Consider the following 27,459-nt stretch of genomic DNA (forward strand, 5'->3'; position numbering starts at 1 on the left):
AAATCTTAAGAATTAGACTTTTCCTCCTTCACACCCAAAGTTCCCCGCCCTGTCTCCCACCCACCATGACAAGGGATCTGAAGTCTCTGTGGACTAGAATTCTGACTGCTTCTCTCCGGAGATTTCCCCATGCACTCCAGCAGGGCCCTGCCACCAATCAGAACAGATGCCCCCTGGACAGGTATGGTAAACACATGCTGAGATCAAAGATGCTATTAATAATAATACCATTGAACAGGCCCTGGCAGGCTGGGGTTAATCTGGAAACACGCATGCTCATCACATATGAAGCCCATAATACACAGATGAGGGAGAATCTTAATTCTCCAATTCACTAGCATTCATTTATATTCCAAAGTCTCCGCCTCCCTCCCGACAGAATCATTCAGCACAATAGGATTTTCTCTGCTCAAACCCACCTTCACTTTAAAAGAACCGAAAAGGATGGGCTTAGCGCCTGTCGCTGGCATCAAGGCTTTTTCTCTTTGACAACTGTCCCAGGGATCTGCAGCTTCATCTCTTCATCTTTTTTTGCCTGTATACACATGTACAAAACTCATAGCATCCTTATATTAAGCAACATGAAATTCTACCGGGTTCACATTGACCTAGCGTTGGATGGTCTTGCAAGCTAGAATGATGGGATATTAATTTTTGACCAGTCTGAGTTAAAATGAGTCAGCACCCCCTGAGAAAGAACCCAGAGGCTAGTCTATCTCACCTCTGGTTTGACTTTAGCAGAAGCTGTTCCCACATGGGAATACGGGTAGTGACAAGAGAGTGCCTCTACAGCTGCCACCCGCGAAAGCATCTGCCTTTAACTCTCCTTCTAGCCAGGAGCAGCAGGAAAGGAGCACATGAGGTCTGTGTGTGTGATGTCATCAGGAGGCAAAAGCACGTGCCAGCCAGCCAAGCAACCTAGGGCGGAGCATGCTGAGCCTGCTCTGTCACCCACAGTTACCAAATCCCACCGGGAACCTCCCTGAACCCGGTCAGGAACCTCATCTTCAAAGGGCCCATCTGTTTTCTCCAAAACGCATCACCTGTACAAAAGTTTAAGTGGGAGTGCCCTGCACCACCCCTAGACCACCCAGAAAGGTTCCCTGCCTCCCTCTGTTGTTTCCCAACTCTGATTTTGTTTGCAAAACTGCAGGTGGCTCCCCTCATCTCAAAGTATATTGAGAAATTCTTAGATCCAATTCTCAAGACAAAACTCATCACATTCCCTTTCATTTTTTGAACATCTTGCACCACATTTAAAAGGAAATGGAGAGCAAATTGTGTTAAAATTAAGCAAAGGATTACCAATACTGTTGTGTCCCTCAAAATAATGATACCATTAAATGTGTTAAATGCAAGACAGATATTCAGGTCACCTGAGTCACTGGGGACCTTCTTAACTTTAAAGAAGTAGTGGACCCTGTGGTTTTTAAGCATCCAATTATGTTAAAGGAGAAGAAAGAACATATGCAAAAGCCCTGAGGTTGGAAAGAACTGGGTGGGTTCAAAGATTAAAAGAAGCTTGATTTGCCTGGTGTGTAGTAATGGAGGGAGAGACTAGTACAAGACGAGACAATGTTGGCCATCCTGTTACGGGTGTACCAGTTCCCCGCCTGCTCCCCCTACTAAAGGCAATATGTCAGAACACAAGTCAGGAAGGGGAATGACATGGAGATGGCCTTGACTCCACTCTAATTTATAGAAAGAAGCAATCTTTGAGACTTTACCTAACGTGGGTAATAAACTGTGGCATACCTCAGTCCTAAGCACACCACACTATCATCTTGGAACACCATGTTTGAAAATCTGAGACACAGAGCACAGGCTCTGGAGTCCCACCATCCTGACTCCTAATTCTGGTCCACATCCCTTAATCTCTCTGAGATCCGGTCTCCAGTTGACACATGATGAGATCGCTAATGGGATTGACTTAAGAAGGTACATCTTCATTAAACGCTACTCTCAGTAGAATTCTTTGGATATTTAAAGTCATTAACTGATTGATACTTTATCAAATAAATAACTGCTGTTTAATCTAGTCTTAGAGCCCACTTGCCCAGCAAACACAAAAACGGATGCTCTATAGTGGAGCTGTCCAATAGAAATATAATGCAAACCACAAATGTGAGCCACGTGTATAATTTTAAATTTTCTAGTAGGCACATTAGAAAAAGTTTTTAAAACAGAGAGGAATTAATTCTAGTAATATACTTAACCCAACAGATCTAAAACATTATCATTTCACTATGTAATCAATGTTTTTCAAATTATAAATGAGATATTTTACATTCCCTTTTTTGTACTATCTTTGAAATTGAATCCGTATTCCACACTTATAGCACATCTCAGTTCAAACTAGCCATATTTCGAGTGCTTAATAGCCACATGTGGCTACTGGCTACCATATTGGATAGTGAAGCTCTACACGGACAATCAGATTTTTAAACATTGTGCTTCATGAACTGTCTTTGATATAATTTCAAAATTGATTAAGGTTAAGAAAAAATAAACAAGGCAATAAAGATAAAGCCAAACCTGTGCTTCAGAAGTCCGTCCTGGTTTCTGAGTGTTGATGAAAGTTTCAACTTTCCCACCTCCCTGAACTATTTGCAGAGCATTCACTTAATCATCTGTTAATTCATTCACCCAGCAAGCATTCACCGGCATCTTCTATTGTCCAGGTACGAGGTGCCAGACACAAACAAGCATAACTTCCACCCAATATTTGGGTGGAAATCTTCCAAACCAGTGAGTAGTCAGTGTATCCTCAGGATTCCTCCCTCCTCAGCTAGGGTTTGGGAGAAACGTGTTCTGATTTTGACTCGTCTACTAACAATCTGAGAACCCCTGAGAAAGCATTGTCCCTGCCAGAGCCTTTGCTTCCTTTTCTGTAAAATGTGTGAGTTGATCTGAATAACTGCGAAGTGTCCATTTAGTCTGAGGTTGCAGCTTCACCTGAACCCCATCACCCCGCGTCTGGCCCTAATGATGTGTGGGAACATGGGAGAGCAAGCCTAAGAGAACCTTCTCCCCTCCTTCTACCCGCAGAAGAAGACACAGCTTTGTTCACTTCTGAATCCTTTCCCTCCTGGGCCTCTTGTGCTTGCAGGAGTGGTCTAGCTTTGTTTTCCTTTGCTTTGTTTTAATTACATTCAAAATTAGCAAAACAATCCCCATGATCCCCCTAGAAGAATAATTGGCCCATTTGGTATATCTGACTGTGTGGTGAGACCCTCTTGTCATCACACCAGAGCCCCACACATATTTTGCTCCCAGGTAGATGATGTCTAAGAAACCCAGAATGCTCATCTAGCCCATCATTAGCCTCATTTTGAGACAGCCCCAGAGGCAGTCCTTTAGCCACCGGCACAGGCGGCTGTCAATTGTGTCAAGCCAGTAACATATTAGTTAGCAGGGGAGCAATCCAAAGAGGTAGCCACAGATCCAAATGCCTAAAAGACTTTCTGGAAAGTGGTAATTATGTCCTGCAGCTTCCAAGCGTGTCCTCTGTGAGTCCACAGACAGTAGTTGTTCCACAGAAAGAAGAGGACGGATAATAGCAGCCGGGTTGTTAATAACAAACAACAGGTCCTGGCTCCAACTCACCGTGACAGTCCTTAACACGTAAGTCATGATTCATCTTCAGGTTCATACGACCAGTCCCAGGAGACTTTGGGCCCCATTACATGGGTGCTGTGTATTCGTGACCTGAAGAGAGGAGATTAGGTTCAGGGTAAAGGGGAGTAAAGTTGAGAGATAGGAGGGTTAAAAGGAGAATATTCTTGGTGTTACTAAGCATTCTGTGGCTCTGTTTTTACAAGCGAAATTTCTTAATTTCCATTTTTTAAAATTTCCCATACTTTATCCCCAAATAGCTTTTGCTCAGTTTGCTTTTCCATTGAAAGTAAAATGGAATAACAGGGCATCAAACAACCCCAAGTTACAAGTTAGTGGGCTCGCTAGACATGAGCGGAACCCGCAGCTCTTGAATATAGAAAAGTTTTGTAAATCCAATAACTTTCCCCTTGCAAGAAATTTCAGCTGCGCTGTTATTGAAACTCACATGCCTTAGCCATCTCCATTTGAGTCAGTGTGCAGGATGGAGCTCATCCTTCTGAGCCAGACAGACTGTTTGGTTGTTAGGTTCTGCAGGCTATATGCCCACTCACCATAAAAAGATTTAGGTCTGAGGCACATATGTGCATCCAAAACCCACGGCAGTCATGGGTTTTGATCATGGTAATGATTACAGCTATGATCATGGTAATATTTTTTGCTGAGCCCACCCAGACTCAGTCTCAGAACCATTCTCAACCCAGAACCCTAGGCACCACCTAGTAATTGATCAGAGTTGACATGTCATCCTAGCCTAGAGTCTCCTCTGAATTATAAATGGACCACATGTGTTAGTTTCCTATAGCTGCCATCACAAACTACCACAAATTTAGTGGCTTAAAACAGTACAAATTTAGCTTACGGTTCTAAAGGTCAGAGGCCTAGAATATGTCCACAGGGCTGCATTCCTTCTTCAGGCATTAAGGAATAATCTATTTGCTTGCCTTTTCCAGGTTCTAGAAGCCACCTACTTTCGTTGGTCTGTGGCCCGTTCCTCCTCTTCAAAGCCAGCAGCATACAGCATAGCATCTTCTCTCTCCTTGACCTCTGCTTCCATCTGTACATCATCTCTCTCTGACTGCCCTCCTCTCATAAGGACCTTTGTGATTACATTGGCCCATCCTGAAAATCCAGCGTAATCTTCCCATTTCAAGATCCTTCATTTAACTACACCTGCAAAGTCCTTTTTGCCACGTAAGGCAACATATTCAAAGATTTCGGGGAATAGGATGTGGACATCTTAGGGGGGCCATTATTCAGCCTACCACACTATGACTTGTAGAAAATCCCCTTTTAGAACTACAGAAGAGGTCTGTTGGTAACATTTATCTGTGGGGTCTGAGTACACAGCAACATGAATTGAGCAGCTGATTCATCCAAATCTCTAATTATCAATGAACCAAATTCATTAATGATCCTTGACCAAATTCAGAGTCAAAATATGTCTTTGGACCAACCACCTCCTGAAGTCCACTAAGAGATACCATTAAAAAACCAAAATATGTTTTTACCTACAGGGTATTAAGTTTGACTTTCCCTTTTTTTGGTCTTCTGGTCTTATACCTATATTAGTTATAATTGTTCCCTTTAATGTACCACATTTGAAAAGTAAATTACAACTGAGCCACAACTGAATGTCTTGTCTTCTGGGTAACTACATAACGATTTGCCAGGACCTAAGGCAAGAAGGATGCAGCCCTTACTGTGCCTCTCTCTTGTTTAGTTTTTTATTAAGATTCCTATTTTTATTACAAGTAATGGAGGTCGGTTTCGTTACTGCCAATCTGCAAGCTGCTACAGTAACTCTGGGAGACATTAGCCTGTCACCACTGAACCACTGAGCCTATGCCTGGGTCACAGAATTCTGCAATAGGTCTCGCTTTTTAACTTTAAGACCAAAAAAGTTAACCACAGAGAGCACAGCATTGCCTGACTTTCAATACCAGCCCCAGGACAATGGCAGCGATAAACTGACATCTTCCAGTGCCTGTAGAGGTGCGATACCATGACCAGAGGCTGCATCCACTTGGCAGACCCAAAGAAACCTTCCAAAAAACATCCACCACAAACTCGGACCTGGGCTAAAGTGCCCTCTAAGAAGACGCTTGTTGAACAAGACTAATATGACATGGAAAGATGTGTCCAATATTCCACTGTGGGAACATGATGCCACTTTTGCTTAATATGTGCATAAATAATTAGAAAGAAAGAAATACACCAAAATACCAATGATGATTAGCTCAAGGATGCTGCATTACAGTTACTTTTTAATAATTTTATTTTTTGCTTGTTTGTATTTTCTGAATTTTCTGCAATGAAAATACTACTTTTGTAAAATTAAAACTTTTTTAAGTAATAATAACCAATAGTATTCATACTGGCAACAAGCTAACCAAGTCATGTATGACATGTATGAGCCTTGAATAAATCAAAGAAGCGAGACCGTGTTTGAACTTGTATAAGCTTAAGTAAATTTCTTAATTTTTTACATATTAATACATATGTATTAGCTACATATTAGGCATGTTCTGAATGGCAGACACTTTTCCTACTGATGGGAATACAGCGTTGAACAAAATAAACACAGACGCTTGTGGCGGCAGAGGGAAGATAATAAAATACCCTGTTGAAATATCAAGTCCTTCTAAGCGCGATGATACAGACAAAACAGGGTGCCGTGCTGGGGAGTGACTCGGGGCTTCTTTATGTTGGATGTCCAGGTAAGGCCTGAGGAGGGAAAATTTAAGTTGAGACCTGAATGATAAGAAGGAGCCAGCCATAAGAAAAGCAGGGAAGAGCATTTCAGGCAGAGGTAACAGCCAGAGGAAAAGCCTTACAATGGAAACAAACCTTCTGTGTTCATGGACAGGACGAAGGCCAGTATGGCCATAGCTTTGTGAGCAAGGAAGACAGTGGAACAACATGAGGTCAGAGATGGAAGCAGCAGCCAGGTCGCAGAGGGCCCTGTAGACCAGCGTTGGGATTGGAATTTTGTTCTAAGTGTATTGGGAAACCACCACGGGGCTTTAACAAGGAGAAGAACATGATCTGATTTGCATTTGCAAAAGATCATTCTAGCTGCTATGAGAGGATTGAATTGGAGGCTGAAAGAACAGCGGAAGGTCTAATTAAGAGGCTACTGAAACAATGCCCGTGACAGGCGGTAGAAGTTTGTGGCTGTGGTAGCAGCAGAAAGAAGTAGATGGATATTGTGAAATAGAGCTTATTGGGCTTATTGACGGGTTAGGTGGCAGAGAAAGGAACGAATCAAGCTTGATATGCATTTATTTAACTATTATCTATGAGCATTTAGTATGTGCCAACTACTCTTCTAGTGCTGAGCAGCTGATGGATGGTGGTCCCATTTACTGAGAAGGGAAAGACTAGGGTGGGGCAGGTTTGGGATAAAAAAGGGAACGAAAAGTTCTGCTTGGGTTAAGGTCAAGATGCTGTATTTGTTAAGGCAATTCTAGCTGCTCTTACAAACACCAAAATCCAATGGCTTAATAAATACATTAAGTTTTTACTTCTTGCTCAGTTAAAATCCAAATCAGTTAGTCCTGATTGTTAGGCGCCTCTTCTCCAACTGGTGATTCAGAGACCCATGTTCCTTCCATGTTATGGCCCATCAATCTTGAACATATGGCTTTAAAACTCACTGTGCTCATCTGTATCTGTCTGCAAGCTAAGGAGTATGGACAATCACATGTGGGAGGTTTTATAGGGCCAAACCTAGAAGTGATTTACAGAACTTCTGCTCACATGCCATGGGCTAGAAATCTGTCACACAGACACACCTATCAGTAAGAGAGACTGGAATGCACAGTCTAGGTGTGTTCAGGAAGAGGAAATGAGCTGGAGATCTCCCAGCAGTGTCTCCTACAGATGCCTATTAGTCATCCAATAGAGAGGTTAAGTAACAGTTGAATATACAAGTTCAAGGTAGTGATCCGAGATAGAGATAAAAATTTCAGCATAATCACTGTATAGATGCTGAGATTATTTAGCTATAGTGTGAGGAAAGTGAAAGGACTTAGTCATGCCATCCTTTGGAGGTGAAGCAGAGGAGAAGGAGGCAGCAAAGGAGGCTAAGACTGAGCTGCCAGTGAGGTATAGCAAAACCAGAAAGCAGGTGTCACGGAAAAGGTGAAAAAATTGTTTCAAGAAGGAGGATGGTCAGTTGTATCAAAAATTGCTAGGAGGGCCAGTAAACTGAAGACAAAATGTTGACCATTGAACTGAGAGAAATAAAAGTCGCTGGTGACCTTGACAAGAGTCCCCCTTGCTCCACTGCTGCAGGATTGCTGTGGACCAACCTTATCCGTTAACAGGTCCAACTCCTGTGGACAGCATCCTCAGTCTTCCCCATCCCTCACATCCACTCGCTCCCCTCCTTCTTCAGTCTCAGATTTGTAACAAAGGAGTTCTACTGTTACTAGCCTCAGGCACACTATGCTTGGGATTTCCCTCACCCTAACTACACTTTTGTAAATAGTCCCTTTATTAAACTCTTTGCAAATTATCCTAATTTAAGTGGGCCATCTGTTTCCTGCTGAGCGCCTACTGATACGGTAGATGACAGCAATATGAATACCTACCTTGCAGGGTTGTTGTAAAGATTAGAGAAAATACATGCAAGGCATCCAGCACAACTTCTGGAACATTATAGACACTCAACTAATAGTGGGGTGGGGGGAATCGCAGTTGTTTTAGTTATTGTTAGCATAAAACTTAATATTCAGGTCCGAACAGGTCCTCTAATTCGTAACAAGTCGTTACTCAATTAGCAGTTAAGCACCTGGCTTCTGGTAGTACCAAGGAACTCCTGGGTCTAGCAGCAGCCAGCCAAGTCATTCAAAGCAATTACGTGAACAAATACATCCAAAAAGAGAGAGGAGGAGGATTTCAAGGAAAAGATTTCAATAAAACAGTTGGCTTCTAGAGTGATCTCTGTAAACATGCTGGCTGGCATACTAGTAAATATGAATCCATGCTGTGCAAGTGGGAGAAGTCTCTGGAGAGTCAGAGAAAGGAGATGCCCCCATATCCTGCATCTCATACACACATCCCTTCTGTTGCACTTTATAGCTGCCATCTCCAGGGCCCAACAGTAGAATGGCCATCTTACCATCATTTAGTAATGGATTTTATTTTTTGATCACAAAATTTTGATCACCAAAACACTGCTTATCTTTGACCTAGTAATTGACCCCTACAATTGAAATTGATACTAGGTATTTACGCTGGGAAAATAATATGTAAGAAGAAATGAAAAATATCATTGTTGCAGCATTATTATCACAATTAAATATAGAAAACAAGCTGGTTGCTCAACAACAGAATAACTATAGTATATTATGGCATAACCATGGGATGCAATATTATGCAACTGTTTTACATTTTCATTCTGAAGATTGTTGCAACCTGAAAAATACTTAAGATGTGTTATTTCAAAACTTGACTACAAAATTTTGTCTGTTTTATGATTACAAAGGCATCTGGTTTTTTTCTGCATATAAACTAAGACAAAATAATAGGAAATCAAGATAGTATGTTAGGAAAGTTGTGTGGGCTTTTTTTTTTTTCACTTTTAATATTTTTACTTCCAGTCTTGTTAAAATAAAAATATTTTAATTATAAAACACTTTTAAATGCTGTACTGCTTATCCTATTTGTGGTGGACACATTTAGGATTCAAAAAGAAAAATCTGATCAAGACATATTAAGGATTAAGCTTTTACTGGGGTTCAAAATGTCACTTGTCTAGAAAGACAGAGAAGCGGCTTCCTGTCATTGACATGAAAAAGACCTGGAGGTTTTCATTCCTGTAGGTTTAAGATTAGCCAACAGTGCAACGTGGCTCTTAACATGAGAGTAACCCAGAGCGTGCTAGTAAAGCAACTTGGAACGAATTTGTCCCCCACACTCCCTGACAATCAGACCACAGTTTGGAATGTCTTTCTGTGTCACGCCCTGAGTGGAACTCTGATAAACCAGATTAGTTCCACACGAGATAGACCAAGACGATGAGAGGTCTGAAACTCCTGTATTTCAATATGAAGAACCATTGAGGGGAAGGGGGATATTAACCTGCAGAAGATGTCACATTTTTATGATTCTCATCTTGTGGATGGAACTTTTATGAAAAGATAACTTTTTTTCATTGAGTTAAAAATGATGAGGGATAGATGTCTTTTCTTTTAGTCAGAACGCTTAATTTCCCCAACCTAATTGTGGCACATTTCCACCTCTATCAAAATTCAAGATGTCCAAAACTGGACGCTGCTCTCCCGTGCTGCAGGCCTTACCTGCTCTCTGTCCTCCACCCCTGGTCGGCGTGCACGCACAGCCCAGTCTATCCAAGCCACTCACAGACCCTCAGATGCACACTCTTCCAAGCTTTCCTGCTCTTGCAGAATTTCTGCTTTCCAGAATTTCCACCCCCCGCCCCCACCCTGGTGATTCCCTCTTCAAGACTCACTCCCCCAACCGCCCAAGAGAAGTTGCTCTGCGCTCCCATGGCATGTGGTATGCACCTCCATTGGAAACATCACCTTGTAATGGAGTGATCTGGCTACTTGTCCACCTTCGCACTGAGTGTGAGTTTCCTGCAGGCAGGAGCCTGCCATTTCATTGTTTCATCCCCAGTGCAGGCACATTGTCTTACACTGAATAGACACTCTTTAATGACTAGTCAATGAATTAACTTCTTCTTCCTTTGCAAAGCTCATTTTAACCATTTTCACAGTGAACACGTCTCTAATTGCAGAATACCCTGAATATTGGAAAAGCAGTGCCGTTGTTAAACAGGTCCAAGACAGTCTCTTTCTCCTTCCCAGTACTCTTTGGGCAAGAGTCCCTCTAATAACACTAAAACCACTGCAAATTTGTGTAAAATCTCATCACAAAACACAGGCAGGTGCTTGAACTCACGTTATGAACTCTGCCATTGTTGGGTTGTTGGTTTTAAAAAAAACCATTCCATCTGCCATAAATCTACATTCCCCCCGTGAGGTATAATACCCCTGCCTTCCTTTAGCAGTCAGATAATCATCTCCTTGTTTTATAGGAAATGATTTAGAAGAGAAAAGAATTGGTCTGACAGTCTCAAAAGTTTCAGAAAGTGTTACCCTGACAGTCCCTTTCTTGCTTGTTCTATTTCTTCTCATCCCTCAAATACACATATACATACTCTTGCACACATGCATGCACATGCTCACACATACATTGAAATCTGGGTCTCTATCACGTTAAGCAAGACTAGAATTATGCTGTTAATAGCCTGTGTTAGACCTAAGCATATTCTTCTATCTCTAAATTGCTTCCTGCCTATTCTTTGTCTGCTGACTGTTTTTCCAGCTCTCCAACGCTGACTCAAGCCCAGGAAAATAAAGAGGATCCTCAATATTATGCAGCCCTTCAACCCTGACAATAGAAAACACTCACCTGGTACTTTTAGTATGTTTGAGAGGTGGAGAAACCCACCATCTTGCTCTGTTTTGACCCTGCCTTCAATGTTTCCCCCTGAGGCCACAGACACAGTTGTCCATCTGCCTCCCAGCCAGCACAGCACATCTCTTTCTAATAAGAGGCAGTCATTTCCTTAAACGTTCCCCCAAAATTCTCCTTCAGCTGATGCTTAGCAGTGTTCACCTTGAGAAGGCAGGAGACAACACCGTGTAAGTGAAGGGAACGTGACAGAGGCCACCACTACTCATCACTTCCCGAGACAGAAAAGCCCTTGGGGTACTCAAGAGAATGAGAAACTTTTTTTCTTTACCACTGATGTTTATTGATTTGTCCAGTTCATAGGGAGCATCCCTTAATGTTCTGCTTTCATGTTTCTGCTTTGTTGCATGGGTGCAGAAAAGAATATTGCAAATTGATCTGTCTTCCCAGCCTTTGTTGGGAATGGACTCCTATTACTTTCGTTTCTCAGGCCTGTCATCACATGCTCACATTCCAGGGCATGTATAATCAGCCTGGCTAAACACTGAGAGACGAGCTGATTAATTTCTAACATTCTCGCCTGAGTCCATTGATGGCACTCTTGTTTGATGATCTCTGCGATAGATGGCCACTTCTGATTGTTTGACCTTCGCCCTTCACCCCGGAGCTGTCTATTCTAGTACCTGTTTAAGTTGACAGCATGTACATTGCGTCTACCTTACGCTTGAAGAAAACCGTAATGTCTTGGTGCTGTGAAAGCCTAGAAGAAGGGCTTTTAAGAGAAACCCATTTCCATTACCAGTTGAACGGCATTTGAGAACCAATCATATATCCATTAAACAAAAAGAAAAGACATTACCCATAACTTGCAATATTACGCCTGTACTTTAGAATCTACCCATTCATTCTGATTTAGCTTATGTGCTAATTATGATCAATGGATTTCCACAAGAACGTAAAACGATATCACGGCTTTTAATTTCTCATTCCACCATTTCCCAGAATTCTGTTATTTTAATTACTTTATATTCCACTTACTTCTAATAGCTCAGAACAAAAGGGTCATCATCACCATCACCAATCTCTCTCTCTCTCTGTCTCTCTCTAGATATGTATAAATTTAGGAGTGTCGGCCCTTTTCTAATGTAACCCTAATATTAGGTTAGAAGGGTTTTATTTTCAGTTTTCATTATGGAAGGGGAGCCTCTTTAACAATTCCAGAGATGTATTTCATTTCTCCTAAAATACCTTTGGTTGTAAGATAGGTTGGAGTCTATTTATAGAGCTAAGTTCTCAAAAATGCACATAATTTACATCCTCGCTCACTAAGAAGCAAGTAGTTAGAGAGCTAATGCAGGTGCACTTGGCAGCCACATTTTTAAGGTCATACCAACTCTTATCTACCCCACAGAAAAATGGAAGGCCATGAGAACATCAAGGTCACCCAAGGACAAGTCACATATGCATTTAGTTTAACGAATCAAAATATGTATGCTGGATTGAGTGCACATTGAATAGCAAACTGAAATGAGAAAAGTTTTGAGTAGAAGGGTAAATACACTGAACATTCAACATACTACTAGAGATCAGCGTATAGAGGGGGGCATATAATCATACCAAATTATGTCTCCTTTTAAAAATGGCACAGGAGGGGCTGGCCCTGTGGCCGAGTGGTTAAGCTCGTGCGCTCTGCTGCAGGAGGCCCAGTGTTTCGTTGGTTTGAATCCTAGACACGGATGTGGCACTGCTCATCAAACCACGCTGAGGCAGCGTCCCACATGCCACAACTAGAAGGACCCACAACGAAGAATATACAACTATGTACTGGGGAGCTTTGGGGAGAAAAAAGGAAAAAAAGAAAAAAAGAAAATCTTAAAAAAAAAAAAGTCACAGGAAAGAGCATGCCTTGTGTTGGTGGAATTACAGAATTTAAGAGCTTCCAGGGACTGTTGAGATCGCCACCCATCCTCCTATTTATAAATGAGAAATGGGGACACAGCCAAGATGGGACCAGACCGAGCACCTCCTGACGCCAGCACAATGGTCTTGTCATTGCACCAGGCCATTAGCCTTTCCCTGGTTCCCTGAGCCCCTTCTCTGTTACCCCAGCTCTCTCCATTAATCTTTTCCCGTATTTCAACATGGAAATATTAAATACTTAAGTTTATAAACCTTTGATCAAGTCGATCTCCTTGAAAGACAACATAATGAGCTCAGTTCCTGAGGTCTGGGCATCATGGAAACATAAATATATTTTCTTTTATTTGTGATCAACCTGATTAGTAATTGTGTCTAAAGGAACAACGACTCAAAAGTTTAAGGAAAAATGCTTAAACAGCTTAGTTATTAGCTTTATTCTGTGTTATGTGAAGTTACATATGAGCTAAACATAATGTTAGTGTAAAGAACCAAATGCTAAGATATCTGTTTGTGTCATATAGACTTTAATTAGCACACTATAAATTTTAAAAGAGAAGAATCTTTAAAAACAAATGAGCATGTGTACATACATATTTGTGTGAATTTCAAATGTTATTTTTCTTACTTTTTTAATTTTATGAACTATTTCAAACACACAGGAAAACAGAGAACAATGGCACAGCTCTCACTGCCCAACTTGAACAAACATAGTCGTTTTGGATTTTTTAATTTTATTTCAAAGAAATAAAAAATTATAGATACACTTCAAATCGTCTGTTTACCCATGTCCAAACGCATTCCTTTCTTGTGCTTCTCAGAGAAAAGTAGTATCTTGAATTTGGTGTTTATAATTCTCATAAGTTTTTCTTTCTTTTACTACTCATGAATTTATACATAGATAATATATAATATTGTTTTGCATGTTTTAAATTTTCATATAGATGGCATCTAAACTGTATATGTCATCTTTAACTTGCTTTTTTTTAACCCATTTTTAAGTTTTGAGATTTGTGCATGAGATAAATATAGCAGTACTTCATTTTAGCGAAGTATTCTGTGTTTTGTTTTATTATATGAATGTACAACAATTTACGCCTTCCCCTGTTAGTGGATATTTAGGTTGTTTCCAGTTCTTCTCTGTTACATACAAGACTTCAGCAAGTAGGCTTATACACATGTCCTTGTACACATTTGCAAGAGCTTCACTATCGTGCACTCTCAGCAATGGAAGCTCTGAGTTATTAGATATGTGTGCTCTCAGACTTACTAGGTAGTATCAAATTATTCTCTCAATTGGTAACACCAATTTTGAAAATTTATGCTCACACCAGCAGTGTATGAGCGCTCACGTGGTTCCTCCCCTTGTAATGTCAGACTTCTGGATTTTTGTCAACCTAATGGGTATAAACTTACACCTCACTTTTGTTTTAGCTTGCATTTTCCTAATTTGCTAATTATGATTCCTTATTTAATTTCATCGAGATCAGAGAACATGATCTGCATGACATTAATTCCTTGATTGCTGAGAGTTCCTTGGAAATCTAGAACATAATCAATTTTTAAAAGTGCTTGATGTGTACTTGAAAATAATGTATATTCTCTGTTGGGAATAATTTGTTGTGCAGTTTCTAAAATTTTCTTTAAATTTCTATGTTTGCGTTAATATTGTGTACCCATTAAATAAATGTATGATAAAAGGTGTAGAAACCTCCTACAATAATTTTGGATTTATCAAATTTCTCTCATATTTCTGTTAATATTTTCTTCATATACTCTGAGACTATATTTTAGATAATACAAATTCATGATTATTATGACTTCTCGGGGGATTGTTCCTTTTATCATTGTGCAGTGTCCATGATTACATCTACTAGTGCTTTTTTCTTAAATTCCGCTTTGTTTGTTATTATTATGACTTTACTACACAAGATTTCTTTTGGTTAGTATTTGCCTGGTATGTACTTTTTTCCCCTCTCTCTATTTCCGACATTTCTGTACGGCTTTACTTTAGATTTCTTACATTTGAATATTGGTTTCATTTCATTTGATTTTTATTTGAAGCGTATGTAGAATTATAAAATTTTCTAACAAATTTCTATCCCCTTCCAAAACATGTAGACCTGAGCTTGCTGAACTACCTATTGAAACAACCCTCATATTTAATTGTTGTCTAATGTTCTACTTTGCCCTGTTTTAAACACACACACACACAATGAGAATTTTGTTTCAGTTAACAAAGTAAATTTACCAATATATTTTATCAATTTCTGTATTAATCAATGTTTCTTTCATCCTATGTCTTTCCTCTGGTGCATTTTTTTGTCTTGCTAAAGCACCTTAAAAAGGTCCATGAGCATCAAATTTTCCTAGCCTTGGTATGTCTGAAAACATCCTTGCTTTATCCTCACTTTGAATGATATTTTAGCTTACATGAAATTATAAATGGACAGATATTTTCCCTGATCACTTTGGATATAGTAAATGCCCTCTGGCACATAATTTTCCTCATAAGAAATGTTCCTTTCGTCCAATTATCCTTCCCTTAAATTTCTTCTCTTCCTTGCAGTTTCTAAAATTTTCTTTAAATCCTTGATGTTCTGCAGATTGAATAGGATGTGCCTAGATGCGGGTTTATATTTATTGACATAACTCACTTCTTGGAGTATATTTTGATCTTACTCCTGTCTTTATTCACTACTGAAAATTATCAGCTAATATCTCTTCAAATATTGTTTCTCCACCATTGCTTCCATTCTCTACTTCTGGAAATCTGATTAGATGTATGTTAAGCTTCTCAATCCATCCTTCATGTCTCTTCTCTGCTTTGTTCTAATATTCTTAACTCTTTATCTCTCTTTGTTACATGCTAGGTGACCACCTCTGTGCTGACTCCCAATACACTAATTCTCCCAATATCTGTCTTATCGAGTTTATCTCATCTACTGAGCATCTTTTTCTGATGACGAGAGTTTCACTTCTAAGTATAGAATTGATTCTTTTTCACATTCAACCTTTCTTGTTTTGTTTCTGCCTATTCTTCTTATGTAATATCTTACTCTTCTTATGGCTATTTTTTCCTTCTTAATTAGTATAAGCTCTCTAAAATTATTTATTTAAAGAGTTATTCTGGCTATAACATAAAGTTAATTTTACTTGAATGAGTTAATTTTCTGATTGTTGGTTTTGTTGGCTATCTTCCTTAGCCTTTGGTTTCTTGGTGTGATTTGAAATTTAGCTTTTGATGTCTTTAAGTGAGAGGATTTTCCTAATTGCTTTGTCCTCATTCCCCTCCTCTGACTTCACCCCTCTCTGTGTTTACCACCATCTGGCCTCCTATAGCTGTTGTCAGAACCTGGTTTGAGAAAAGCAGTTTGAAGTCTCTGCTCCTTGGTGATTTAGGGGCAACACAGACACAAATATCAGCAAAAAGGCAGTTCGGTTTAGTTCAGGATCTCGAGACTCTAAGTCCCCTATCTTTCCTAGGTTTGTAGATTTTTTAAGCTGCAGCCCTAGTGGCAGCTGGCAGCATTGTTTTTAAGCCTTCTTTCACAACTGGGTGTTTGAGTAGAGGGAACCACACCCGTGTCTTTGGCTTCAAGCAGTGAGCCTGGATGCAACCTCCGTCTTTCCACTGAGCACTTTTAGTCCTGGTTGGAACCAAGACTCCCAGTCACCACTGCTTGCTTCTCAGCCTGAAGCCCAGCAGGGGTGGGTTTCTCTCAGCCATACACACCACCTTAGCTAGCTGTTCTATCTCTGATCCGCAGACTGTTTGTCTTGTTTTGAGGTTAGCCATGTCTTTTAGTTTTGTCTTCTACAGTTTACATATAATGATTATGTGTGTACACATAACTGTTCTGAGGATGGGCGAAAGCATGAACTTCCTCTGCCTTCTTGGCCTATGTGCCAGATTCATGTTTATAACCCACTACAAAGTATGCAACGTGAGGGCAGGGCCGCCAGAGGGCTGATTCACTACTGTGTCCCTCATAGTAGATGTCAATAAAGATGTGTTGAATAAATTGATGAATACAAATCATTTTCCTAGAAAGACAGCAAGGCCTTCAGATACCGTGTTTCAGTTTTCTTAGTAGACTACAAGATCTTGAGGGCAGAAGCCATGTCTGATCTATCATAGTACCCAGTTTGGTACCCTGCATATAGTAAATGGTCCATAAATATTTCCAAGGGCCAACACATTTCTCCTGTTGACTTTCCACATGGCAAAAAGTGGCGAAATCCAGGTGCATGCAGTGTGGCTTTAAAGGATTCAAATTACCATCTTCTGAGTTGTCTTATATGACATTTGTTCTTCCTTATAAACTATACCCATAAAAAAAATGAATGCTTCTTAATGAAAAACATTTCATCCAACAGTAGAGAGGGTCAGGTGCAAGTGGGATATTTTCACTAGAATTATATAAAAGTGGGACATGTCTGACTTTAATTAATCAAGAAATCAAACGAAAAACCTTTTCCTGCTATCTTACAACAATATCAGGGACCAAATGCAGAGAGAATCCTAAGTGAACCCAATTTCTCTAGCTGAAATAGCATTTTTCATACCACAGACCAAAGGACAAGGGGACAAAGAAAGTGTCTTTGTTGATTAATTACCTTTGGAACCAGGCCCAGCATGAGGAGAGAGTATGGTCTCGCGATAAAGCTACAGGTCTTCTCTTTGTCCCCTCTGCCCTCCCAAGAAACGATTCTCTAGTTTGCTGAGAGACAAATGCACTTAGGTGCTTTAAACCATGATATCCATAAAGGAGAGAGATTTCTGCGTATTTTCAAAATGAATTCACATCCTCCCAATTGACACCTCTTTTCTATATGTGTTTTTCTGTATGTATTTTCTATACGTATTTTTATATGTATTGAGCACCTACATTGAGCCAGACACTCTGGTAGCTCCAGAAGAATTAGAAAACAATCCACTGAGGGAAACAAGCTATATTCAGATAAGTGGTACCTTAATAAGTACTACAGGTTAAGGAAGGAGCAGGTCTGGAGGGGCAGAATGGAATCTAGGACTTCATGAGGATCCTGGAAATCCAATGGCTTTCAAGGTTGTGTAGGTTTCCTGTGGGAGACACTCAACATCCCTGGGCCTTGGTTTCCCTATCTGTGAAGGGAGGGATCTGGGTTGCATAATTCTATTGAGGTTCTTTCCAGTTGAAACATTAACTAGTTCTCTACTTTACTCTTCATAACAAGTGATACCCTTCAATGAGGCATCGGTAACCTAGTAAACAACCACCACTGTCTAGAAACCCCTTTAGAACAGAGTGAGAAACTTCACAGACATTGCCTCCAGGCAAAGAGAAACTTCTCTCCCCCTTCAAAAGGTCTCCCTCCCAGTAGCAAAAGCTTAGAGAAAAGCAGGACTACCCAGAGCTCCCTAAAGGACTAAAAATGGGATCCCAGGGGGCTGATGAGGGAGAGTCAGTCAGCACAGAGCAGCACAGAACAGCATCTACAAAAACACAGGTTGATCACTTTCTGCAAATCTCTGGCCCTAATATGGCTGCATGGAAGGTGCCATCTCAAGAAAAATGGCATTCAAGATTGACAACTGATTAATACACAAGCTTGATTATATGCAAATCATCACTTTCTGTTGACTTAATTGTGATCTGATGTAACATGTATAATTAATACACGTATTTAAAATAAACGTATATTTAATTGATATGCATATTTATAAAATGAATATTTACATTTATATGTTGTCTTTTTTTTTAATTGGGGGTGAATTTCTTTCCCAGAGAAGTGAGGGGTTAGGGGTCCCCGTCATGAGCTAAGACAGAAAACAGAAACAAAGGAATAAGACCGTGCCTTCAAAGTGTGTAGTAGAGAAAGCAATGAGATAACCATCAGAAAGCCTGATTCTAGACCTGGCTGTGCTCCATGCTCTCTGGCTTTCATCTCTGGGCCTCAGTTCCTATATCTGTCAGACAGACAACTTCTAAGTCACCTTCTAGCTCTACAATTCTATTATACGCTCACAGAATCACTCCAACTTTCAATTCATTCTGTCAAAATGACTGGACTCCAATCACTGATAGCCCAGAGTCTCTCTGATGGCAATTAATGTGCCTAAAAATTGTACTCAGAAGGTTCCAGAACAGTTCTGGAGCCTCAGGTGCTACATCCAAGCCCACAACACTCAGACAGCAGCAGTCCTGTGAATGGACTATATAAACAAGCACCTGTGGAAAAAGAAGGTTATGGAGAGTTCATCAGCAGAGGGCAGGACCCTCAGGGAGTGGGACCCAGGCCTGGTCCATCTTGGAAGGAAGAGAAAAGGAGCAATGGGATAAGGCATAGGCGTTGTCCTAGAGACACTATCTAAGTAGATGGGGTCTTCGATGAGTGGCTCTATGAATAGCATAAAAGAAATACAGTGGGCAAAGGTATAACCTCCATGTCCTTTGGCAGACAAAACTGCATACCCAAAAAAATGAACTCCACTTTTATCATTAATGTAAGTAAAGTCTCTCAGTCTTTCAAAAGTAAAGTGACTTGTCATAAAATGTTGTATGGGCCAACTGATTAGGAATATAGCACTCGAAGCAAAGCCCTCAGTATGCTATGGTTCTTGATATTTCTTGGCAACATAGTGGAATGGAAACAGCCAAAAGCCCCAGGCGTGCCTCTCTGTGCCACTCCCGGCTGGGCAGCAATCTCGAGTAAGATGCCTTCCCTTCCTGATCTGCCTGCCCTCCTTCAATTACTTTCCTTTTTGGAAACTGTAACAATCCTCACCACACAAATGAATCAAAAGACTGTCCTGGATTCAATGCTAGAATTTCAAACATGAATAAAACACAGCATCCAAGGAGATTATAATCCAAGGAAGGAGACAATGGTATATCCAACTAACAATGCAAAGAGAAAATAGCTCCCTTAGCAGTATGGATGGATGGTGTTTAGGAGGAGGAAGGAAGAAACAAGTAACTTACCTGGGGAGGGGCTATTTAGAAAGTTGGGTCTTGAAAAATGAGCAACTTGAAGAATGAAAGTAGGGAGGAAATACGTCAATATGGTACTAGTAGCAGTTATTTTAGTTTGTCCTCTACTTTAGTTTGTCGCTGTTTAGCCTAGGATGCTTCAACTGACTGAGTAGCAGGCAACTTCCCTCAGCTCCTGGGTGTATCTGGAAAACTCACTGTGCTGGGACCTCTACTCCAGCCCCTCTCTGCACACCACACTCTTGTCTAAAGGTATTTGATCCTTGGCCCATGCTTTTCCTTGCTTGCTGAGATGCATCAGACTCATCAGGTACAGACAGACTTGTTTCATGACGAATGAAATGAAAGTTACATTTTAGCCACAAAGCCAGGCAACGCTGGGCCACTGTCTATGTCATGGAAATGAGGCTTACAAATTAAAAGAAACTTAAAAACAAATTTTGTTGAGCAGTTGAAATCTACATGTTACTAATTGGCACGACCTCCAGAAAAAATAACTGCACACAAGCTCATACACACACATGCGCACACACACGGCATTTTCCTGTATGTTTCAACACATGCATTTCATCTGCGTAACAGTGCCTTTTGCAAGCAGATGGAAGAGAAAGAGACTTTAAAAGATGGGCTCCTATTGTTCCACCAAACAACTTAAAACTGATCGAAGCCTCAGAGGAGAGAAATACAAAGCTAGCTCTCTGAGACTTTCTGTCTACCCCTTCAGAAAATCGTTGGCGTCCCAGGCAACACTTAGAAAAGTATTAAAATTTGAGCAAGACTGGTTTACTTGTTTATATGCATCCCCATAGAATCCCCCACCACGTCTACAGAAGCTTCAAAGGCTCCACAACGAGACCCGTCAGGATGTGGGGAGAGGGAGAGAAAAAGACACTCTCAAGCGTTTGGAGACCCAGCCCGGGCATGCAGGCTCTAGGCATCTGGTTATCCCAGGCTGACACGGCGCCTGCGATTTCAGACTGTTTAATTAATTCTGATAATACCACATCGCAGGTGCTGCAGGAAGTATGTTAATTTAAGATCACATCTTACCAATTCCCACAGGTTTCATTCGAACCTAATAAATGAAATAATCTCCACCGTGAGCGCCTTGCTTACCTAATTAGGCATAGGGAGACAAAGCAGTCACACTTGGGGTACATCAGTGCCACTGGTCACCTTCAAAAGCAGAACCATGACCTGCCTATGGGCTCCTTCCCCAGGCTGCTATCACACGCAGATCAAAGCCAAGCAGATAAGGGACCACATTGCCCTTTCCCTACCAGCAACTCTGTTTCTTCTTCTCTCGCTTAATTTCCTTTCTTCCTTTGAGCGCTGTATCCTATGAAATCTCACCATGTTTAAACTAAACTAAACTTTGGTTCTAATTTCATATTTATTCATTTAACAAGTAAGAGTCTGATGATTTTTAACCAATGGGTTCTTTCTAACCAACGAGTTCTTTTGGCATCGATGAGGTATTAAAGGGAACTGTCTAATTTTATCTGAACCAGTAGCAACATACATGCCCTATGGCTCCCCCAGCAGCCAACCCCTGTCTCCTCACTCCCCCACACACCCACCCACTTTTAGAAACTAGACTTCTGTTGCGGGATGGGTACAAAGCTGCCTAGAATGCTCTCATTCCAACCCCTCCACATGGCTCCCCTCTCACTTCCTTCATGCCCATGCTTGAGTGTTACCCCATTAGTGAGGCCCTTCCTGACTATCCAAGTAAAAGAGCAACCCCATCCCTTCATCTGCACCCTGGCCTCCCTACACAAAATGAAGGTGTGGCTACTGCAATACCTGGCTGATACAAATAGTGTAGACCAATGGTTCTCATCCTTGGCTGTCCATTAGATTCGGCTGGGAAGCTTTGCCGTCAAGGTCCAGTCCCCCACGTTGAGACCCCAATTCACTTGGTCTGGTGCAGGCTCCAGACATCAGTATACGTCAAGTCCCCCCAGATAAGGGTTGAGAACCTCTGATGTACAGAGCCAACTGGACTCAGTCAGGCCTGAGGAGTCATTTAATGGAGACAGTCTATTTTGATCAATTATTCCCCTAATCCTCAGTGGATTAAGACAAAAGTTATTTTCGTTTCACTTTGTTCTATATAGACCCCAGTGTCAGAGCCCCGGGTTGGAAAGAATTTACCTTAATTTCTGGTTCCTAGCCTGGCTTCCCAGTGGCCAGGGAGCAGTACTGACTTCTGGCCAATGGGTATTGTTCTTTGCTCCAACTCACTAGATTGAATAAACTGAGACGAGATATAAAAATATGACCTCCAGCCCTCAGAGGCCTTGTTGCAGAGGTGAAATACAAAAAAGGGAAAGCTGCACTAAAGCCTTTCTGGGTAACTTCAGGGTGCCACTTCCCCTCAACTGCTAAGACCTGGCTCTCCTCATTGGCTAAAACCGTGATTCTCCCTCCTCCTTCCCCCAGCGCACCTGACATGAGATTTGACAGAGCAAGGCAGCCTTTGCTAGACAGAGGATCCCAAACATTGGTTTTTCCACTGGGAACAAGATTTTCAGAGCAGCCGCCTTCGGTAGCACCCCTGTCTAGATAGCTGCCTCCTCCTGGAGGATGTTGAACTGGGCCTCAGCGTGGCCACCTTTCCACACTGGATACAGGAGCATTGCCCAGGACTGGTCCAGCTCTCAAGTTTCTAGATTGAGTTGGCTTCTCCCATTTTCCATTTTCTGAGCTTGGCTTTGAACAAAAGTTGAACAAATCTCCAAACCTCAGAGGGGAAACCCAGAAAACACTGCCAGGTTTTCCTAGCCCCTGCTTGAAATAATCAAACCCCCAGCGTATGCCCAGACTCAGCCAATGCTGGCGCAGCCGTCAGCCCCAGCCTTGCTAAAAAATTCATAAACCACAGAACAGCTGGGCCACAGTCTGCTTTCAGAGCAAAGCATCCACTATCAGGTTTTCATCTAGGCACTACTGAAGAACTGAGTATTTATTCCTGACAGAGACTTAAAAGAGGAAATCTTACTGGCTGTCTGCTCAGTCACATGAGGACAGATTTGATGGGAATCCCATGCATATTCCTACTAGATAAAAGACATCATTCATTCCTAAAATGTCTTTGGAGACTCCCTTAATGCCAAAATTCCAAGTGACAGAAATAACCAAAAAATTCCCTTAATATTCACAGGAAGGAATGCCTAATATTTAGGCCCTCCCTAAAAGTCATGTTTCTTTCCTTTTCATCACAAAAAATAAGAATTGGCTGGGGAAAATGACAGGAGAAAGAGGTGCCCCCTGGAAAACATGTGGGACCAGTGAAACACACCTTTTCCCAAACAGGAGAGATTTTATTAGGAAGTTGCCATATTTTGACAATTTTTATGGAGACCTGTCCTCCCATGAATTTCCTTGCTCGTGACACTCTGTGGTAAATGGAAAGATTTGCTATTATGCCGTCAAGATTTTATGCATGGGTAATCTGCAGCTTAAATAGGCAACTAAAAAATGTTTTTTAAATTTTATCCTTTCTCCAAAAACTGTCTAAGGAAGAAGGTAGAGAAGATAAACCCCTGAAATCTTGTGCCCAATCTAATGGGGAGCCCAAATTAAGATTCTCAGCTTCAGGAAACCATTTTTCCTATAAAGTGGCTATTTCTTTTTTTTACAACGAAAGCAAGTTTTCTTACACTCCACCAATCACAGCTCTCTGTTAACTAGCAGATCTATACATTTGTAGCGCAACAGTAATTACTGCTTATCAGGGCGCTCTTGAAGTCCTGCAAGACTCTTCACAGTCAAAACGAGAAGATAATATTCTATGCTTTTGATTGAGTTCTCAGTCTTTGAAAACAAATTACTTAGCAATAATATACAACATGATCCTGGGTTAATTGCCATTTTCCCTACATGCTAAATAATGTGTCCGATTCAATAAATATCAAATGGATGGATGGATGGATGGATGGAGAGAGGGATGAAAGGAAAGAAGGAAAGAAAGAAACAAGGAAGGGGAAGAGGGAGAGAGGATGGTGTTTACTACAGACTAGTAGTAAACACACTGCCTGCCTTAGATAAGCTGGCTCAGGGGAAAGTGGGTTAATTCATGGATCAGAGGTTCTGTTCCCCATTTTCATATTTCTAGCAACTCACATAAATTCATTCGTTATTTTAACAACCTACAGAACAGCCCTAATAGAAATAAAAGTAAAGCAAGCAGGGCACAAGATTTAAAGTAGGCCAGCACCAGTCTGAACGCCATAGATAATGCTTTGCACTTGCATCAGACTTTCACGTTCCGAACACCTTCACGAACACTGCTTTGGATGCTCACAACAACCCTGTGAGATAGATGTGGCAGGTAAATCATTGTCATTTTCAGACGAGGAGGCAGAGGCCAAGAGAAGTCAAATGGTTCACTCAAGTCACATGGCTAGTTTGAGATGGGATCAGAATTAGACCCAAGAATCTTTACACCCCAGTAACTGTCTCCATCCTGAGGAACTTCTCAGGTTAATTTGAGATTATATCCTCTGGCCAGGAATAAAAAATAGTGCTTGGGCATCTGCTGAGATGTCTACACAACCCTAGGTACACATACGGCTGACCAATTTCGCAGAATTAGGATAATCTCACCGCCTTGCTCATCCCTCCCCGGGCCATTGCTCTTGCTCTTTCCCTTCCGATTCCCTCTCCCCTTGTCCCTCACCATCTTCCCAAGTGCTTCCATGGTGTTCCCAGTTACTCAAGTTCAGTCACTTCTTCCTCCTTCGAGCTCTTATAGTTTGTACCTCTCATGGCACTTGTCATACCTAACTTTGTTGTATCTCTCACCCAGCTGTCTTGAATTTTACTTTACACCTTGAACTGCCATTTCACGTAGATGAGGGGATGCCCACAAATAGACTGCACTTCCTCCAGCACAGGGAGGACGTGGAGTGGATCTGTTGTTTGCAGCACATAACTGATTACTTCCATCTTGACCAGCATCCAAGCTCCCGTCCTGGTAATTGCACCCCTGTTAAGAATCACCCCTCTCCAATCTCAGTCCCTGTGGCCTGAGGTAGCCAAAACCTTCTTCCTACTCCAGGGATGGACACATGATCCAACCAACCTGTGAGATTCAATTCTGAGATGTTTGATGGCAGTGGAAAGAAGAAGCTCGCTTTCTGCAGAGACTACCAACAGGGACGATGATGTAAGTCTGGAGGTTCTGGAAGCCGCATGTGGAACCTGAGTCTGAATCCAGCATGGAGAAAGTGGAACCAAGGGACGAGCGATTCCAGGTCTTGATGAGAACATCTGAGTCACTGGATCCAGTTACCTAGCCCCTGGAATTTTCGGGGTACATGAACTATGTGTTTCTTTGTTTTGTTTAAGTCAGTTGGAACTGGATTCAGTTAACTTCCCCTCATTTTTTATAGGGCAGTCTTTGGAGGGCAGTTTGATTAGGAAAGAGACTATGGGACTTTCTGGGAGCTGAGTAGGCATAGCAATTTTTTATTACAGATCGATAAAAATAACAAGATTTTCAAGATGCTTTTATTCACACTTTATAAAAGTTGAGAAACATTCCCCTGTTCACAGCAAAGGCAAAGAATAATAATTACATAAAATTATATTAATGTTAGTTATGAAAATCATTATTATTATTATTATTACTGTTCTCCATCAATTCTTAGACACACATCATTCTCATATTTTAACATCCTTGAAATCAGAATGTGTCATATAATCAATGGGATCATATAATCTCTGGGCTTGAACTGAAGCTGAATTCTTCCAGAGAGGATTGGCATTTGTTTCTGCCAGTCAGAGGTATCTGAGCCTACTTGAAATTAATTTCTCTGCTTGAGGATTATTGAATCACACCACTCAAGTGAATTCAGACCTCAGCCCTGTGTGAGCACCAGCCTGTAGCTCAAATTCTCAGAGAGATTTTGGTTTTCTTCCCTCCAAAGAGGCCCAAGGGTGAGACAGGCAGGTTTCCTTGAATTTTCCTTTACTCTTTCACAGAGGGAGTAGCTCCTTGATATCCTGCCTTTATGTTGGGGTCTTCTATTAGACTTCTTGTCTTGGACACTTTTTCTTTATGCGAGTGGTTCATACAGTAATAGTGCTCTTCACAATAGGTGGTAACTTGACTTTGATGAAGTATAGCAGTATTATTAATATTAGAATTGGCTTAGGAAAGCAATGGTGACCGTGAAGTAGGAAGAGGGAAAAGTCCCTTGAGTTACTTCCTTGACTGGATGTCTTTCTCTCACTGGAAGCAGAGTCTGGACTAACGGCGACTGTGCTGTAAATGTCTTTCTAAACCTCACTGAGGCTAGGAACATAGCAGCTGCTCAATAAATAATCGTTTCATTTCCAAATTAACTAACTTAATGACTGAGTACAACTTTTATGAACCTAAGTGCAACCAAAAGCACAGAGGAAAACACTAGGGTAGCTCTTGGGCTGAATGCCTTCTAAACATGAGCCCAAGATGTAGGCCCTATGGAAAGGGGCTCTTCTTTCAGAAAAGCCTAATTAAATATCCCTCCGCATTGTGTCACATCAGTGGGAGCACAAGTACCCACGTGTCTAGAGGCACTAGATGTTGCAGTAAAAATGGTTTTCTATGGTTTCATTTGAACTCTACTGGATTCTCAGTCGTCTCCTAAGTACCCACTTTGGTAACAGTAGTTCAAGTACCAAATGAGATTTCTTTCCGTTCAATTGAGCTTCCAGAAATGCCACAAAATTACTCTCCAATATTATAGAAAATGATTCCAGAGAAGGTTGTCCAACCTTCTTTGTTCAACCTTGCTCAAGATGCAAACTTTCGCCCTCTAACTCTATTACCGATGGGGTGAAACCTTTGTTAAACCCAGATTTATAACCCTTCTCGGTTCATATTGCCTAGTGGTTCTGTGAGCACGGAGCCCACATTTGTTGCCAGAGAGAAAACATTTGCTCAGTGAATTCTCTTGGTCTTTATCTCCTTTCTCTTGAGGATTGTTAGAAAATAGAGCATTGACTCACGGTCTCTTTCCCCTCGGAGCCTCTGCCGCATAACAAGATTGTTAAAGACAAATTGCTAACCATCTCTCTTACACACACACCTCATTAAATTGGTTGCACAATTTTCTTTCATTCTTTCTCCAGGGTTGCTGTAGGAATATAGCCATTTTTAATAACTGCCACTGTTGACTATAACAGCCAGGCTCAGGTGAGAGTGTATATACACTCTTTGTTTTACAAAAGGCTTTCTTTCAGGTACAAGTAATTTAGTTCTGTACCCTTAGATGAATGATTGGCATATTAGAAGACCTTAGGTCACCTGGGGTTCATGTTGGTTTAATGAATCCTGTTGAAATTCTGGGAACTACATGAGAGACTTCTGAATGGGCACATCTTATAGGTGATTTGTCATCATCATCCTCATCTTCAGCATTATTGAAAAGCTAATGTAAAAGGACAAGAGCAGGCCTCTCTCACCACCTCAGTTCACGCAATTAAAATCCCAAGTTTGGATTCTTCA

This window comes from Equus asinus, chromosome 6, assembly GCF_041296235.1.
Source record: "Equus asinus isolate D_3611 breed Donkey chromosome 6, EquAss-T2T_v2, whole genome shotgun sequence".
In the NCBI taxonomy this organism is placed as follows: Eukaryota; Metazoa; Chordata; class Mammalia; order Perissodactyla; family Equidae; genus Equus; species Equus asinus.